Source organism: Salvia miltiorrhiza, chromosome 8, assembly GCF_028751815.1.
Source record: "Salvia miltiorrhiza cultivar Shanhuang (shh) chromosome 8, IMPLAD_Smil_shh, whole genome shotgun sequence".
Taxonomy (NCBI): domain Eukaryota; kingdom Viridiplantae; phylum Streptophyta; class Magnoliopsida; order Lamiales; family Lamiaceae; genus Salvia; species Salvia miltiorrhiza.
Genome location: NC_080394.1, coordinates 51919259 through 51934448, shown reverse-complemented (window position 1 = coordinate 51934448; position 15190 = coordinate 51919259). Strand labels below are relative to the sequence as shown.

At 36.0% G+C, this 15190-nt stretch overlaps 2 long non-coding RNA genes across 2 annotated transcripts; one reads left to right on the top strand and one right to left on the bottom strand.

Moving 5' to 3' along the window:
* Window positions 1-6178: 6178 nt before the first annotated feature.
* LOC130998979 (uncharacterized) lies at window positions 6179-9285 on the top strand. Its single transcript, XR_009093361.1, has 2 exons — window positions 6179-6477; window positions 8992-9285. It is a non-coding gene; the product is annotated as an uncharacterized LOC130998979 (long non-coding RNA).
* Window positions 6555-8319, bottom strand: LOC130998978 (uncharacterized). The gene is made up of 2 exons (XR_009093360.1): window positions 7185-8319; window positions 6555-7077 (listed from the first exon to the last, which is right to left on the bottom strand). It is a non-coding gene; the product is annotated as an uncharacterized LOC130998978 (long non-coding RNA).
* Window positions 9286-15190: the final 5905 nt, after the last annotated feature.

Here is a 15190-nt window from a genome sequence, read left to right as displayed (position 1 = left end):
CTTCAAAATTATGCTGCCGTCGTCGCTCTCAACTCCGGCAAGCCGGCGCCGGCGCCGACGCCTCCTTCCCTTATACACCATCATTCCAACAACCAACTGATAAATTTAACACACATCATTTCCCCCAAATTGAAGAAGTGTTTATAGAAATTCAAGAAATTAAAGAAACACACCATTTCTGTAAACCCCAACCCCCAAATTGCTAACCCTCATTTCTATAGGTGGCGGCGGCGGTGGCTCCGGCCGTTCAGCCGAAGAAGATGAAGCAGGAAAGGTGGCGACACGGCGGCGCGGGAAAGGGAGAACATGGCGCGCTGGTCGTGGAGGTGGGAGAAGGGTGAAGGCAGCGCATGGGTGGAGGCGAGAGGGCGAAGGAGCTCGAAAGGGTGGAGGTGGGAGAGCGCCGGATGTGGCGCTCAGATTCAGGTGGGAGGGCGGCAGGTGCATTGAGGCTCCTCTACGGTGCCGATTAGGGTTCCGTCGACCTCTCATGGGCTTTTCACCACAACGGTTTTACAGATCTCCCCTCCCTTGGCTTAGATCTGAGCACAGTGGCGCGATGGAGAAGATGAAGCATGAGGGGTGACGAGTCTGACGACGGCACGGCGTGGGCCATGTCCGTGTGTGTCAGAGAGAGATAGAGAAGATAGGACAGAAGGCGCCGGCCGTGGTGTTGAGGCGGCGGCCGTGAGGATGGAGGAGAGGCGGCGGCCGTGAGTTTCCGGCAAAGAGAGAGAGTCCAGAGGGTGGGTAGGAGAGAGGGGTTTAGAGAGAGAGAGCTATGAAAGAGATGTGAGTGTGTTAATTAGGAGAGAGATAGAATGCTAAACATTTTTTAATTATTACCAAAAAAGAAAATGAGACAAGATTATTGGGACAACCCAAAAAGAAAAGTGGGACAAGATTATTGGGACGGAGGGAGTAATTTTTTAAATTTTCTTTTGTAAAAGTGGCGCGTGCATTCCACGCACGTGTATAAAATAATGGATGAATTCGGCTCATCTATATGAGCCACAACTGGAGTCGGCATGCCCTGCACCAGTTGGCTCATCGCCAACATCGACTCGAGCCGGGGCGATGAGCCAACCGATGTCAATATGCTTATAATATATATTATATGTGACGTGATATAAAAAATTACATAAATGTGTTTAATTTTTATAGATTTTTGGTATTTCAAAACGTTATTTTATACCCTCTTATAAGTATTCTATGTGTGTTTAAAAAAATTAACAAGTAAAAAATAAAAAAAAAATTAAAAATCGTGCTATAATAGACTTGAATTCAGAATTTTTGATCTTAAACATTAATCATACAGTATTATTATTAGGCCAGCACATACGCACAATATTATACGTATATTATACTACCCTACCCGAACTGTACCATTAAATTACAAAATCATATTAAAGAAAAAATTGTTCTCTTGCTAAATAAATAATCACCGTAATTGAGTATTTATACAACGTAACTGCAAATATAAAGGATCGGCGCAATTGACTTGGTATTTTGTCAGCGCAATAATTACAAATACAACAAATCAACGTCAATATAATGTCCTTATCTTAAGGTTCTCAAAAATAAAAGTAAAAGTTCTTACAAAAATAAAATAATTTTACAACCGTCGTAGCAACTTGATTAACAATATGCACTTTTTTTTTTTTCAATATTTCACGTTCCCAATCAAAATATCTACCAATTTAATACTCCTTCGATCCTAAATTCCTAATGATATGCGTTTGTTTCATTTTTCAGAATGTCTTAAATATATAAAAATGATTTTGATAAAAATTAATATTTTCAGTTCATCTATATAATATATAATAACAACCCTGTATGCTATATATATAGTAAGTTCCCTTCAGCCCAAACAATAATTTTCAGATCAGGAAAATACAAATTATAGGAGATGATTGAGATAATTAAGCTGTAAAAAACGTTTCTGCCTCATTTCTAAGTAAGCTAAGTTTTATCATATTTCTGCAAGTCAAACTTTAATTTAGTATAATTGTAATTGAAATGCTGCAGAGCTCAATTAATGGCTACTAATAGCCGAAAAGTCATTATAAATAATTGTGCTTTCTGAAAAAATTTAAGCATTCTTTTATTTTCACTATTTGCATCAAATTTTTACCATTATTTTACGTGCATCCAAAAAATATGGCTCATTTCTATAGCTTAATCAAACATATACAAAACACGGGGGAAAGTAGAGCGGATTTGGTTTTAAAGCTACGAGTTGTTCGGTCGTATACGTTATCTTCCTACGGGAAGACCAATAATTTTACATCACACGAGTTAGTGTTTCATGATCGAAGCAGTAATCGGATCCATGGATTGATTAAACCCGTTGATCATAAAAGACTTGATTTTATTGTTGGTAATATTTACGCTTTTCAATTTGTTAAAGTACAAGACAATAACATGCGTTTCAAAACTACCACAAACATTTTTAAATTTACGTCCACTTCAAAGACTCGTGCGGTTGAGGTATTCGATGATACTTTTCCATCGAATTCATTCATTTTCCGTGAATTTTCTACTCTAACAGATATTGCACAATTGGATGCCAATAGTTTATTTGGTAACATTTTTATATCTTTTTTTTATTAAAATATTACTCAACAAGTTGCTCTTTTTTAAAATTTGTAATTTGCAGATGTTATAAGTAAAGTTGATCATGTTCTAGAAGCACAAAGGAAAAAGATCAATGATCGTGATTCTATTTTGGTGGATGTATATCTCAAAAATATCGAGTAAGTTCACTATTTTTTTTAAATATATTTGTGATTTACTGCAATTTAATATTATTTGTTACTATATTGACGACTGACAATGATGTTAGTGATTTTACATTGATCACAAATTTTAAATCCTCCACTAATCACGTGGATGAGGATTTAAAAAGTGGACAAAGCACGTTGGTCACTATACAATCGTTGAATGAAAGAAATCAGGTTAATTATATTTATTTGAAATTAGGAAATATTAATTTTAATATAATTTATATATAGTTATATGAGGTAATATATAAAAGTGGCCACTTTGATATTGTAAAATTAAATTTAAGCCTATGAAATTAAAAGATTAAAAAATGGCCAGTTTTTGTGTAAAAGTACAAAATTACCCCTAACAATAAAAAATTAAAAAGTAGCCATTTTTCTCACCCTCTCTCTTCTCTCTCTATTGTACACTCATTTTCTCTCTCTTCTCTCTCTTCTCTCCCTCTCCGGCACTCCCTCTCCCTCTCGTCCTCGCCGCCGGCCACCGCCTCCGCCGCACAGCGAACCACCACCACCGCGACGCACAGCGGCAGCGGATCTCTGGAGGCGCGCGGTGGAGGATTTCGACGATTTTTCTCTCCCTCTCCCTCTCGTCCTCGCCGCCGCTCCACAGTCGCCGGCCATCGCCTCCGCCTCCGCCGCACAGCGAACCACCACCACCGCGACGCACAGCGGCAACGGATCTCTGGAGGCGGTGGAGGATTTCGACGATTTTTCTGTCCCTCTCTCTTCTCTCCCTCTCCGGCTCTCCCTCTCGTCCTCGCCGTCGCTCCACAGTCGCCGGCCTCCACCTCCGCCACACAGCGAACCACCACCACCGCGACGCACAGCGACAGCGGATCTATGGAGGCGGTGGTGGATTTCGACGATCTCTCTCTCTCTAGGGTTTTGTTTGGTCCTCTTCCTCTCTAAGAGATCGTTTCTTCTTCACCGAAGAATTTTCCAGCGTCCGAGGAGGATTGAAGAATTTCCAGCGTTCGACAAATGTGTTCAAAGCTGTAAATAGGCACATCATTGAAGAATTTCGATCTACTTTTCCTTCACAATTTTTGTCGAGATTTTTGTTTTTAGCTTGATGAATGAGAAATAGATGTGAAAAAACAGAGGAAATTTATTTCACTGATGTATAGTCGATTGATGGTAGATTGAGTTGTTGTATTTTGGTGTTATTCACCAATTTGATTGAGCTGTATAATTATTTTTTTAATGTTCTTAAATTGACAACCAAATTTATGAATTCACAATTTAATGTTCTTGAATTCACGACCACATTTATGAATTCACAACTAGATTTAAGAATTCACAACCAGGTCGATGAATTCACAACTTAATGTTCTTGAATTCACAACTAGCTCGATGAATTCACAACTTAATATTCTTGAATTTACAACCAAATCTATAAATTCACAATCAAAATAAATTACAGTTTTAATTGTGAATTCAAACTTTAAAAACTCAAATTCACAACTACTTGAATTAACAACCAAAATAAATTCTAGTTGTGAATTAAATTCAGGTTGTGAATTCGACTGATTGTGAATTCACAACCAACATAAATCTGGTTGTGAATTAAATTTTGGTTGTGAATTCGTTTGTTGTGAATTCACAAGCAAAAAATTCTAGTTGTGAATTAATTTTTGGTTGTGAATTCGACTGGTTGTGAATTAAATTTTGGCTGTGAATTCGACTAGTTGTGAATTCACAAACAAAAAATTCTGGTTGTGAATTCTCAATTCACAACCAGTGTGAATTCACAACCAAAAAATTTTGGTTGTGAATTCACACTGGTTGTGAATTGCGGGATTTTTTAAAGGGGTGATGTAAAGTGGCCATTTTTTTAATTTTTAATGTGGAAGGGCATTTTGGTAACAGTGGCCATTTTTTAATATTTTTATCTTAGTGGACAATTTTTAATTTTACAATATGAAAGTGGCCATTTTAAAAATCCACTCTAGTTATATCTCCATTTTTCATCTATGACTAACTACAATTATACATATCTTAGGTTGGTACTGTTTGAGTCTATGGAAGGATTGATTCAATTACTTCAAGAGGAAGTTGGTTTTATCTATCATGCACACGTTGTTCAAGAAAAGTTTCCAAGGTTGGGGATAAATTGTTTTGTGGTAAGTGCAATTTATCCAATGCAATTGGAACTCTAAAGTACAAATTAATAGTGAACATTTTCGATGAGACTGGAGATGCATCATTGTTATTATAGAACAAAGAGTGTGTACAATATTGATAGGAAAAACAACAACCGAATTAAGAGCTGCACATGTTATTGTAAGTTCGTACTAAAATATAAGCACTAAAATATTTTTTAATATTTTTTTATTTTTAATACTTTCTGAAAAATTATTAACTAATTTATTATATGTATGTAGGGTGATCAAAGCTATGAATTGCCCAATAAAATTACATCAATGGTTGATCGAGAGGTTATGTTCAAAATACATATTAAAGCCGGTCACATATTTGGACAATCATTCAATGTTGTCGCAATTAATTTGGATACTGATGTCATTTCAAAATATGGTGGCATGAAGAACTCTACCAATGAGGTTGAATTTGAATAATGCAATTAAAAAAATCATATATTATAGGAATTTGCATAATTACATTAATTTGTCTATCATTCTATTTCAAATAGGGAACCGAGCCGGATTTGATTTCAATTCTCGCTAGCTCGAAATTTGTTGATGAAATGCATGGATCTTCAGAGCAACCAATTGAATGTTCACCAAACACAACTCCAACCACAGAGTGGACCATTGAGGAAAATGATTGCAATTCGATAAAGAAATTTGAATGATCAATTTTCTTCGACCATCAATGCGAAGAAGATCAAAACGATGGTCAAATTGGAGAAATAGTGGAATTGTGTAGTACTATACGTCGCTTTATTTATTTCATACTTAATTTTCCAAACAATTTGAACTTGATATTTGGTATTCTGCACAATATGAAGTTTTTATGTTTTGATCATGAAAGTTTTTATCTTTTATTTATTTATTAATCGATGTTATCAGAATACATATTAGTTTAATAGGTAGTGTTGAGCTATAATTTAAAAAAATTATACGATTTCTGTAATACCCCGTTTCCCCGAGATAAATTTAGAATTTATTTTGAACTTAGAAGTCAGGATGATTCACGTCGGATGTAAAGAAAATAAATTTATTTTTAATTCCAACAAAAATAATTTACAAAAACATTTGTAAATTTAGTTATTAAATTTATGTGCGTCGCATATTTATTTAATTTAGCATTCAAAGCATTTTTGCGAGCATTTAGTCAGCAAACCCTGAAGAATTATTACAGTTTTCATAGTACAACCCGGAAGATTTTTATTTTATTTTATTTTATTACTCCCATCTACTCCTACACCCACCTACTCCATCAGCCACCATATGCCACAACTTTATAACTTTTGTTGAGACACCTCATTCACCACCATACCTTTCAATCATACCATTCTCTGCAATCATACCATACACCTCATTCATCACCATACCTTTCTCTACAAAGTCATTTCACTTCAATAAAGGATCTATCTTTTCCCTCACTTAGCATTTTCGATCAATCTCATTTCTCCCTCAACAAACCCAAAGAAATCCAAGTACAGAGCTCAGCCATATTGCGAATGGATCAAATTGCCACAAAACTCAGATTTCAGCAACTCAAACCAGAGGTTTCATCTTTGAATCTCTCTATCTATTTTATACTTGCTCATTCAGTTATGACACTGCAATTGTAACACATCAAACCTTCACATACTTTCATCTCATCATTTCGGTGCATATGTATACACATTCATAAAGAACAACAATTTCTTAAAATCACCAAGTGTTCAGACATACAATTTATGTGCATATAGATACATATATGAAGCATGCCAATTTTGATGTATTTTTGAAAAATGGAGTCGAGAGGGAGGCTAGGCGCTGCGGCTCTGCCGTTGCTGCCTAGCCACGGTGAAGAGTGGAGAAGGAGTCGGCGGACGGCGGTGGTGGCCGTCTGTTTTGCTCGCTGGAGACCGAAGAGGGGTGACGGCCGGCGGCCTTGCTGCCGTCGATCTGAGGAGGGAGAACCGAGTGTCGTCAGCGGCTGTCGCTGCTCCCCGGCGAGCTTCCACGGCGGTGCGGCTGGTTGTTGCTGTCGGCAGCAACCTCGTCGTTTGTCGCTGGGAGTTTGATGGGGGCGGCTGGTCATTGTAGGTGTCGGGTAGGAACAGGAGGCGGCTGCTCACGGCCGGCAACGGCGCGGCGGCAGGCGGCGCTCAGTCCCTGTTCTGCCAGAAAACAAGAGAGGAGAGGAGAGAGTTTAGGATTTCAGTTTTCAAATAAAAAAAAAAGAGAGAGAAAGGGGAGGACAGAGAGAAAAGGGGGAGAAACTTACCTATTTCCGGTGGCGACGCGGCGGCAGAAGCACCACGGCTGCTGCTGTCGGCCAAAGGAGAAAGAGAGGCAGGGCAGTGGTGGCGCCGGATCCGGAAAAGGAGGGCGCGGCCGCTGCTGCCCGGCCACGGCTGGAGAGAGAGAGAGGCCGGAGATTCGAGGGAGAGGGGCGGACCGGCAGTAGCTTCTCGCTGCTGACTCGCCGGGGTTCCAGAGAGGAATCGTGGCGGCACGATTTGGTTAGGTCGAGTGAGATGGGTGGCCGGCGATAACTCTTCGCCGGAGAAGAGGGCGGCACCGCACCAATCTCTGGTGTGTGCGTGCGCCGATGTGTGAGTGTGTGCGTGTGTTTCAGATGTGTGTGTGTGAGATTAAAAGAGGGGGAGGATAAATGGGAGTGTTGGGCTAGGGCTTAGTTTGGGGTTGTTGGGCTTGGGTTGGGCTTAGAGGTTTGGGCTTGAGGGACTTGGGCCGAGTTTTGGGCCTATTTTTAAATAGTTTTGGGCTGCGATTTTTTTTTAAAAGCTTGGGCCGATTTTTTTTAATTTTATTTAGCTGGGCCCGATTCATTTTATTCAGTTTGGGCCATTCCTATTTTATTGAGTTGGGCCTCATCTTTTAAATTTATATGGACTATTATTTATTTAAGCATGGGCTCTATTTCATCTATATAAATGGCTTCCCTATTTTATTTAATTAGACTATTAATTAGTTTGATTAATTATTTTTAAAGACTTTGGATTGCCTTCAATTAATTAAATTGGGCTTTCTTATTTTTAATTAATTGAACTATTACTAGTTTGATTAATTTATTTAAAGGATAATTTTCATAATAATATCATATTATTATTATGTGCATATTTTAAGTAAATTACTTATTATATGCTAAGCATGACATGAAGTTGCATTTATTTTGCAATAAAAGTATTTAATTGGTTTTAATTATAATTCCAATTATTAAAGAAAGATGAGTAAGAATATTGTTGGTGTTCTTAACTCAAGAAAAATGTTTTCAATTATTTATTCATTAAATTTTGAAAACCCGGCTAAGTGAATCATAGAATATTAAGCACTTCACCGTGACTTAAGATTAGATTTAAGGAGACCTATTGAGAATAGATTTCTTGTAGGCTTTGAGCATCATGAGGATTAGCACTGCTATTCCGAATCAGAGATAACGTTAAACGACAGGCATTGCCTATACAGGTGGGCATTACTTTTACTATATGTATATAGAGATCCCCTGCGTGTCGTAGGCCTCTTATACGAATATATGCATGAGATGATTTTAACTGTTAATTTCAGTTTATTATTATGCCCAAAATGATAAATGAAATGTTTATGAAAATGAAAATGTTTATGAAATGAAATGAAATGAAATGTTTATGAAATGATTGACTGCCAAAAATGTTTATGTTTTACGTATGTATCCTATCTGTGTTGGTTCGCCAACTTTAAAAGGAAATCCAATTGGGATCCTATGCTAGACAAAGGTCGCTAGCTAGGGTTAACGTGTACACTTATGGAGACCGCGAGTCGCTTGCGACCGGTCTTGGCGTCCGTGGTAAGGAGGCCTCCTTCCCGGCGCGTGATAGAAAGGAACAGATATGGATCATATGAAGGAAAATGATCGGCCGATCGACTTTATGAAAATGAAAGAAATATTTTAGTAAGCGCAGGTCATTTAAGAAAACACCTGTGTGTTACTGTTATGGCAGTTCAATTTATATATGTATGCATGTTGTATTTTCGGCTATGCCCACTGAGTATTTTTATACTCAGCCCTGCATGTATTTCTAAATGTGCAGGTTGAGCAGCTGATGGAATGGAATGATGTTGAGCGGGTGTTCCTTTGACATTTCAAGAAATGTAACCTTGAGTATACATCTTCATATGTATATCTCACACGTTTTCCGCTGCAAAACACTTTGATTAGGATAACTTTATGTTATGAAATTGTGATACGTGTTATTGGGTAACCCACCTTAATCAGTTCTCATTTATGTGTATGTTTTATAAGTATCCAAATAATCATATATGATCCTAGCATTTTATCTATGAGTGACATTTCCATATACTTTAATGTTAAGTAATTGTCCATTTCCATTTCTTATTGTTCACCCCAAGTCATAACCCCTGTTAACCCGTCATTGGGATAGTGGGCTGTGACAGAGTGGTATCAGAGCGGTTCGTTCGCTCTGGCCCTAGAAACCTTATTCTAAAGAGTCGAGTTTAGTTTGATTCTTTATACTTACATGGGTTCATATGGCACCGCTCAACACTCCATTGCATCGTGCTCAATCAAGGAAAGAAGGTAACTGCAGTTTCAACGTTTTAAAGATGTTAATGTTCTAAAATGCTTCATGAATATGTTTATGTGAAGAGCATGTTATGATGAAATGTTGAATGTTTTGCCTTTCATGGCATATTTTCGCAGTCTATGATGTTATGATCAGATGAATGATAGAAAAGTGACATATGTTTTCCCAGAGAACATAGATTGCTATAAGATGCATGATCACAATTTCAAAAGAACATAGACTACTAGATTAGTAGGATATCTCTACAATCTAGATTCTTAAGGTAATGATTTAGAAGAATGAAAGAGAACTTAGAACGTCTCAGCTCCCTTAAGAAAATGATGGTTCTTTTGAACTACAAAGAGGAATGAAAAGATATGTACGAGGTAAAGGAAAAGCACAGAATGAAAATACGAGACGAATTCAAGGTAAACGTTGCATCAAAGGTTGAACCATAGTCTCTACGTTCGAATGTTCAAGTGCGACGGAACATCGAATCGACTTTTGCTACACGATAGATTTTAAGAATAGTGTGTTTTGCCTGTGTACGTATGTCTGTGTATATATGTCTTAAGAGAGGTTTGGGGTTTGAGATCAATAGGATAGAGAACCTTAAGATAAGTTTAGTTGTCATAATGAGCTTATGTTTTGTTATGTATAATATGTTCATGGCTCTTCAAGTTCGGGACGATGTTTTCCCGTGTGACTGGGAGGTGATGATGTTGGACCTGGCCAGTCCACATGATCCAAATCTCAGTAGACGTCTTTTGGGTTGAAAACCCATGTGTTTCAACTTTCGGTTGAAAAGCCAGATAGGTTCTTACTCGAGGTCATTTTGTTCGACCTAGTAGTTAATCATTTCATACCCTCTGGTCATTCTTTTGATTCTCTTGAACAATTTCTACAACACCTTGCTTTGATGTTGTGTTGAGTTTGAGCCGTGCAACTCGTGAGTTGTCATAATAGATTCCCTTGTTTGATAAGACCAAGAAGTGTTAGTCTACCGATGTAGTATACTATCCAAATTATGACTTCGTATAATTGTGTCTCATTGTAATTAGTTGAGATTATTAGTCTTTGTCCTATAAATGATATCGACCACTCATTATGATAGAAATTCAGAGTTCAAGCTAAGACCGTAATATAGTGTTCGAGTACGAGGACTTAAGTTAATTGGTCTATGATAGTTTTAAGATAAATTCATAGGAAAGTGTTATTCATGTGATAGGTAACAAGAAATGGGTTGATGACTATTTTAGTCTTTGGAAAAAAAAGAATACCCCGTAGATGAGCCCTAGGAATGAGGTAGGAGCAAAATGAACCGCCGAAAAAGGACGAGGGAACTTATTCTCAAGTAAATCTCGTATATATAAATTGGAATTAGGAATCCAATTGATATGAGGAGAGACCCGAATCTATTCTAGATCGGAAAGTTAAAGTACTAAGGAATAAGTCGATACCCTTAGTAATAGTTCTTTGGAAGCACTATGATCAAGAAAAGGCGATGTGGGAACTCGATTCTAGCATGAATGAGAAGTACCCAGAATTATTTTCTGTGGTACAAATTTCGTGACGAAATTTCTTTTAAAGTGGATAGTATGTCATACCCTGACTTTTAATCCCTGATTAAGGGCTTAATTATTAATAATTAGGATTCGGCATCCATTTATAATAAAAACTGGTTTGATTTATCTGATGTGATTTGATCGTTATATATGTGTTTTAATGTGCTTAGTTAAAGAAAATTTTTATAAATGTGGTGCATAAGTTTTAATTGGTGAGTTAAGTGTATTTATATGAGCCACATGAATTTTAAATTATGCATGAAGTCATGAATTTTATCTAAATTTGATAGTACATGTAACACCCCGTACTTTTCCCTATGTTGTGAGATAGTGTCTTAACACTATTGAGAATACTGAGATGTCAGAGAGATTGACTGTCCTATTAAGAAAATAGGAATAATGAGTTGGAAATAGAGTCGAGAAAGAAAGAGTGAAAAACCTTGATAAAAAAAAAAAAAAAAAAAAATCGGTCGGAGAGACGTCTAGTTTGTCTGTGTTTGCCGACTGCTTTGACGTGATATTATGTGAAATTACGTGACTGATTGATTATGTGAGTTTTGTTACGTATGTCATTGTGAGCAAGTTATTATGATTTTTTGAGGATATTAGCACTTGAAATTTTAATTAAGTTTCTAAAGCAAGTGCAGTTTATTTTTACCGAGAAATCAAAGAATGCTGGTTAATGAAAATATTTCCAAGCATATATTTTGTTTTAAAATTATTTTTCCTATGAGAGGAATATTATAATTGAGTGGGTGCACTAATATTAGTGCTATAATTATTTTATGTGGTCACATGAATAATTATGTATTGGTATTTTATTAATTAGTACATTTCCATAGTTTTTGTGATTTATTTTTGATCACCCTTCTCACCCTATTACTTTAATTTCCCTACCATGTGTCTAAATACCACAATTTGCCAAGTGTAGAGATTATTGAAGAGAGTGTAGAGATTAGAGAGATAGTGTAGAGATTAGAGAGAGAGAGATCAAGGCATTAATTGCCAATATTTCCTTAAGATTACAAAATCCTCTTTAAAGATCACAAGATCATTTACAATCTTGCAAAATCCTCTCTCACTACTCACTCATCATTTTCGACCAACACCTCTCTCCCTCTTTCTCTCACTTTCCTCCATTTTCCTCCATTGAAGAGACCTTCGGAGCTTTCAAAAAAAAATTTTTGCAAAACACTTTGATTAGGATAACTTTATGTTATGAAATTGTGATACGTGTTATTGGGTAACCCACCTTAATCAGTTCTCATTTATGTGTATGTTTTATAAGTATCCAAATAATCATATATGATCCTAGCATTTTATCTATGAGTGACATTTCCATATACTTTAATGTTAAGTAATTGTCCATTTCCATTTCTTATTGTTCACCCCAAGTCATAACCCCTGTTAACCCGTCATTGGGATAGTGGGCTGTGACAGAGTGGTATCAAAACACCTCAATCCACTCTAAAATCTTCCATAAACACATCCTAGCTACTTATATTCAAGAGAATCATTGAAGAAAGGCTTCCAAGCTAGAGTGAGAAAATGTGAGTTTTGGTGAGAAATTTGGGTAAGTGGTCATGTATTCCATAAATCTTGCTTGAATGATGTTGTATGAAGAAAGAAAATCACCTCTCCCTTGTTCTTAAAATTTTCAAAAAAAATGGGTCTTTACCCTTCAAAAATTTTCTTTTTCTTTCCTTGATTTGGGGGGAAAAAAAAATGAGACCTATGTGGTGTTTGTTGATGATTGATGTGTGTTGTGAAAGTATGTGCTTTGAGATGTGAAAGTCGATTGAGTTTAGTTTACAAAAAAAATTGGGAAATTGTGAGTCGATGATTTATATGATGATTGATGATTATTGAGTTAATATATATGAATATCTTGATGATTAGCCATGAGATATAGATTTTTCTATTAGGTTAGTTTACCTAAAATTGGGATGTTGAGATCCTATGAATCAATTGATGTATTGATGATGGATTTGAGTTTATGAGATGATCTAGATGATTAATGATGGATGAGATTGAAGTTTGAGGTTGAGAGGTGAAAAATGAAAAGTGTTAGTTTGAGGAAGAAGATGACATACATGTGTATCTATATGTGATCTTGTTTTATGATGTTCAATTGTGCTAATTGGTAACCTAGGATGTTAGATCTATGATTTGATCAATAGGTTATACATGATTAGTGATATTTTCAAAAGAGCTTAGTTTAATAAAAATTAGGACTTTTGCCTATGTGTTATTAAAGTGATTTTGGCTTAAGATATATGTATTTGAGCATGATATTAGTGTATAATTATGTTTGAGTAAGTCTTTTGTTGGCTAAGAAAATTTTTGACTTAGTTTAGTTTATATGAATTTTTGAATTTTCATATTTTGAGAAGTCGATGATTGATAAAATGAGGTTTAATTGCTTTATGACCATTATGTGAAAGTTTGTCATGTTTTATTAAGAGTTTTATGATGATACATGAAGTTTCATTAGAGTTTAGTACATGATAAAAGGGAATCTATATGTGTATAATGATTTATATGATGAATGAGATCATGTTTGAATAATTGAGTAATTTTGTGCATGAAAATGAAAAGAGAATTTTAATGATGCGTTCATTGAAACGTTTTACTAGAGATTTGAGGTTATGATGTAAGAAGAGAGTTAAGATTTGAGTATGATGAGCATTATAATGTGCTTGAATGTTTGTGAGTGTTATATGTGTTTAAAATAAGCTTTGATGAGTTTCCTTGAAGGAATATTGAGTTGAGTATTTCAAGAGTTTGAGATGAGATTTTGGTGAATTTCGTAGGCCTACTGACCTACTGTGATCGACGGTTTTTCAATGTCAAAAAGCTTTGAAAATTTTATACCAAGTCTCTACATGAGTCTTGAGAACATCGGTAAAATTTCAAGTCATTTGGACTTCGTTTACTATTTTTATAAAATACAAAACCGAAACTGCACATTACTACCAAGAGTTTCAGATAGCAGGGGAAAGAGTCATTCATTTCAGTAGCTTCCTGTGTGATCTAGCTTTCCAAAATTTTATGGTATTAACCTTATTGTGTTAGCTAGATATCCACAAAATTTGAGCTCAGTTTGACAACATTTACTATTTTTCAAAAATCCAAGTTTTCGATTGCTCAAAACTGCCGAATATGGTAAACTGTAGTAAAACAGTCATATCTCCTACAATACTTGGAGTTTTGACTCTATTTTTTTTTATATGAAAATAGACTCGAAGACCTTTCTTTTGGTATGAGTCTCGAGTCCAGGAGGTGTCGAAGTAAGAACAGGATAGATTTTGAAGTTGAGTCAGTGTAAAAACAGAGCATGTTTTGATAATGTTTGATTGTGTTTTCTTATATGCTTTATGTGATTGTGTTGTCTATGTGTTGAATGAGATTGGACGAGCCTTATATGAGAGATAAATCGAGACTTAGTACCATGATCTTCTTGAAACTTATCCTTGAACTTAAGGATTTGAGATGAGTGGAGAGTTATATAGAGATGAGTAAAGAGATAGAATATGAGATAGAGCATGAGTTAAGGCTTTATGAGTATGGATTTTAAAAGGATTAAAATGTTTTAAATCAATTCCTTTTTAATGGAGTTTAAAATGCTTATTTAAGTCATTTATAAATGAATAATGAGAAATGCGTAAAGGAGTTCGTAAATGAATCGCGGCATGAGATTTTCAATTTCCTAATAAACTAGGGAGATATTATGAAGGAACAAGCAATGAACGAGACTCTCACTACCGAGTCACTACAACAAATGGAGAAGTAAAAAGTTCACGCACAAACAAGATATGTACACCACCTCAAGATGGAGGTAAAGAAAAAGGAAATGGAAGGAAAGCACTAGAACTAAACTTAAGGTATAACCCAAACCCAAGGCTAGTAGGCTCTAGCTAAGAGAGTGAATGCTTTGGCTAAAGTGCCAGAAGCTACAACAAGAATAAAGTTGGAACGCCACCACAATGGAAACTTAGAAACCTCATTAAATAATCATTTGGAAATGAGAAAATGAGTTTACATGGCAGAAGGGAGTGCCATTAATCTTTAAGTGAAAGTTACCAAGATGATGAGAAAAGTTTGATGTTAGAATTTCCTAGTCAAATCTGAGAAGGTGACTT